The sequence below is a fragment of the Lolium rigidum genome, chromosome 7 (genome assembly GCF_022539505.1).
Source record: "Lolium rigidum isolate FL_2022 chromosome 7, APGP_CSIRO_Lrig_0.1, whole genome shotgun sequence".
Taxonomy (NCBI): Eukaryota; Viridiplantae; Streptophyta; class Magnoliopsida; order Poales; family Poaceae; genus Lolium; species Lolium rigidum.
The window spans coordinates 100,762,159-100,766,551 of record NC_061514.1 but is presented as its reverse complement, the minus strand read 5'-3'; the positions used below and the strand labels follow the sequence as shown (position 1 = coordinate 100,766,551).

The 4,393-nt window shown below is 52.1% G+C and overlaps 1 pseudogene; it reads left to right on the top strand.

Moving 5' to 3' along the window:
* The first annotated feature begins 704 nt into the window (after positions 1-704).
* On the top strand, positions 705-3,223 carry LOC124671755 (annotated as a pseudogene).
* Positions 3,224-4,393: the final 1,170 nt, after the last annotated feature.

The following is a 4,393-nucleotide window of genomic DNA, read 5'->3' as shown; positions in this document are numbered from 1 at the left end:
CTGTGAGGTGTGTGATGTTATGGTAATATAACTAGTTATCACGGCAATCTTTTTATTTATTTATTGTCATGCCATGTTACTAAAACGTCATGTGTGATATTTACTTTTTTATGTTACTTCCACTATGAGTCCTCCTTCCACCACTCATGTTACACATGCTCTATTGAGACACATTTTCCTCTGCTAATTACAATTCCAAGTATGGGAACACGTTGGATTGTTCTCTGTAAATTGAACCAGGTTCATATTTCATCATCTCTGCTCAACAAATCTTTTTTTTTTGGAACTATTGTTAGCTAACCTGACAAGTCATTCGAAGTCATCTGCACAAGGAAGTCACGTGGACAAAACAGATTTCCTTGATCATCCATCCCTGCCGTTCTCCATTCCTGAACGAAGTCAATGGCCTTCGGTTGGGACGGACAGCCCATGACAAGTGTCGGTGTACGCGTTGGCCGAAAAATGACTTAATCCGAGGAAGAAAATGCAACAGAGAAATGAAAGAAGCCAGACTACGGTTCCACAAAATTCAGTTAATATTGTTTAAGCAGCACTTTGATTCGAGCTGTCGGGGTCAGCATTGGTGGCGACCATTACTTACAATATAATAATATATCCATCTGTGTTGTTCTTCCCTTTCAGATGAAGCATCCGGCTTAGGTTTTGTCACAGGTTTTCATTTTGTTAATTGGCTTGGTAGCTTCCAGTCAGGGATGGAGGGCCTTGACCAGGTGACTGAATCCTCCGTCTAATTTCGCAATTCTTTTGTCAAATTTGTGTCTGCACACAGTGTGCTCATTCGACATGGATTGATCCTGGTACGGTTGCCCACTGTTTTCTCAGCCAGATTTGCTTTCTGCCCAGAAGAATCCTTGCGCTATCTGCCTCGGCGGCATCGGCGCCGGCGGGGGGCAGGCCATCTTCACGGCCGAGTGCTCCCACACGTTCCACTTCCACTGCATCTCCGCCAGCGTCGCGCACGGCCACCAGCTCTGCCCGCTCTGCAACGCGCACTGGCGCGAGCTGCCATTCGTGCGACCGGCGGACCCAATGCCACCCGTGGATGTCGTGCAGCCGCTGCAGCAGCATCGGCGACTACCCATCCAGCCAGCAGATCCGGTCGTCTTCGACGACGACGAGCAGGTGGGGCCGGCCGCTGCGGCGTCGGCTGATGACCGGCGGCCATCAGGCACGTCGCACAACGGGGCAGTGGTTGTCAAGACGCACACCGACTACCCGGCCGTCGCCAGAGACTCGTCTCGCCACAACTTCGCCGTGCTCGTGCACCTCAAGGCTCCCGGCGCCGACGCGGCAGGCGACGCTCCGGCGCCACGCGCGCCGCTCGACCTCGTGACTGTGCTGGACGTCAGCAGCAGCATGCACGGGAGGAAGCTGGCGCTGCTGAAGCAGGCGATGCGGTTCGTCATCGACATCCTCGGCCCCGACGACCGCCTCTGCATCGTGTCCTTCTCCTCCAGGGCACGCCGCGTGACCAGGCTCGCGCGCATGTCGGACGCCGGGAAGGCGCTCTGTGCGCGCGCCGTGGAGTCCCTCACGGCGCGCCCCGGCACCAACATCGCCGAGGGGCTCCGCACGGCCGCCAAGGTGCTCGACGAGCGCCGGTACAGGAACGGCGGCGTCTGCAGCGTCGTGCTCCTCTCCGATGGTCAGGACAACTACACCCCGATGAGGCAGGCGTTCGGCAGGGGACCGCCCAACTACGCAGCGCTCATCCCGCCATACTTTGCGCGCACGGACACAGCTGCCGGTGATCGCACTGCGCCCATCCACACGTTCGGTTTCGGCAGCGACCACGACGCCGCCGCGATGCACGTCGTCGCCGAGGCGTCGGGCGGCACGTTCTCGTTTATCGAGAACGAGGCGGTGATCCAGGACGCGTTCGCGCAGTGCGTCGGCGGGCTTCTGTCAGTCGTGGTTCAGGAGGCCCGACTCGAGGTCGCGTGCGTGCATCCCGGCGTTCGGGTCTGTTCAGTTAAGTCCGGGCTTTACGAGAGCCGCGTCGACGAGGATGGCCGCGCTGCCTCGATTGTAGCGGGCGAACTTTACGCCGACGAGGAGAGGCGTTTCTTGCTGTTCTTGGTCATACCGAGAGCTGAAGAAACGGACGGTGATGCCACAACTCTTCTCAAAGTTACCTGCGCCTACCGAGACGCGGCCGCCGGCGGGGACATCAACGTGACGGCCGAGGACACGGTGGTGGCGAGGCCGGAGCACGCGGCAGACGTGGCACGGTCGATGGAGGTGGATCGGGAGCACGTCCGGGTCGAGGCCACCGATGACATAGCGGCGGCGAGGGCGGCAGCAGAGCGGGGCGCGCACCAGGAGGCGGTGGAGATACTCGAGAACCGCCGGCGAGCGGTAGCGCAGTCGGATACGGCACGAGGCGGCGACGCTATGATTGCCGCGCTGGAGATGGAGCTGCGGGTCATGAGCAGGCGCGTGTCGACCCGGCAGAGCTACGCGGGCTCGGGTCGAGCGTACATGCTCGCCGGCATGAGCGCGCACATGCAGCAGCGGGGCAGTTCATCGCAGCTGCAGCTGCCTTGGGGTGATTGGATTCGACTCTGGAGGTGTGACGACGTCGATGGCAGGGACGAACCAGGTGTCGCAGCAGGTCGCTGCAACGCTGCCGTACGCGACGCCGGGCGACGCCCTTTCTCACCTGACGACGCCCTTTTTCTCTCCCATTTTCCCGGGTCCCACTGCCAGCCTGTCTCGCGTACGTGCTGCTAATTCGCGCGCGCGCCATGGATGGATGGATTTCCTTTCAATGCTCAGCCTGATTCGCACAAAGCTCCATGGATCGATACAGTTAGTTGTTGCGTGGTATCCAACAAGTTTCGCCTCCACAGATTTTTATTTTATTTTATCAGGAACAAAAACAAAACAAAAAAAAACATTGTGCCAACTCAATGGCTAGAGTTGTTGTTATGACCACTGTTCTAGTAGCACAAACAACTTGACCGAGGCAAGCAACGCTACTCCCAGCTAGAAATACAATTTGAAAGGGGATTACGGAAAGCTATCTCATGTGCATGTTGAACCATACTTACACAAAGCATAGTCCGCCGATCACGCTTGCAGCAGTTCACACAATGGGAAGGAAACAAATCTTTATGCATGGAGTAGTAGCAAGCTTGTATTTTTACAAACATATGCATTTAGGCATTAACAATATACCCGATATTTGTAGGTTCATTAATTTCCCCGGAAGTTCGTTTTCGTGCCCAATCACCTGCCAGTTAGATAGGGGAAAATCTGGGTATTCAAAAAAAAAACAAATTGGACAGGATTATAGGAGTACATGTGGGCCGTTGTTCTCCTTCCGCATTCAACAGCTAAGTTGGTAGGAAAATAATCATGAAAATTAATTAGTGTGTAGATATTTATAAATTAAAAAGTCTCTACCTTGTAAACCAAAAATAACCTCAGAAATGCTCTCGGAACATGGAATCCCGAATTAACTAAATGAATCTCGTCTCAGAGTGTATTGTCTAGTCATCGCCGTATACAATTTATCTCCACCATCAAGAGGAGGTTCAATATACAATTTCGGATCGTAAATGCTCCCGTAAAAAAGGTATTTCTCGCCGAAAATCCACAACTCGCATCGTCTTGGTTCGGATCAGCACCGAAAATCAAGCGCCTGCTGCCAGCCTGGCTCCAGCGACTTCGATCGGTCGGTTTGGAATGCCTCAACCTCAACCTACACCGTGGAAATCAATCCAGAGAGGAACCAATATATGGAGTACGCTAAATGCTTGAACCAAACACAGACGAATCATACTCCCTCCGTTCTCCGACTCAACTTTTTATGCTCCTTCCGTTTAAAAAAAGATGTTGAAGATTTGTCAAAATTCAAATGTATCTATACACTAAATAGCAACTAGATACATCCAAATTTAGTTTTAAAAAATTTCATCATTATATGGACAGAGTAGTACATAATATAGATGTATCTACAACTATAATGGCTCTCGTATCTAGATAAAACCGACTCAAAATACATAATATGCATGTATCGATTGAACCTTCTTTTTCTCTCGCCAACCTACCATCTTGATCAGCAAGTTCCAATCTTACATTGATCAGCAAGTTCAAGAAAAAACTTGTCATGACACGCACTAATTTCTAACATACATTTCAGGTCAAACAACAAAATAACTGATAAATCACATGTCTTGCTCAGCACTACTGACCGATACAAGCCATATCAACAAAAAAACGCACAACGTGCAGTTATAATTACAACAAGATGTGGCCGTTCCAATCTTAGGACCACTCAAACACTACAACAATCCGTACATCCCAAACAGTATGTATAACACACAGGCAGCCGCCACCACCACCGTAGCAGCACCGCTGGGCCATG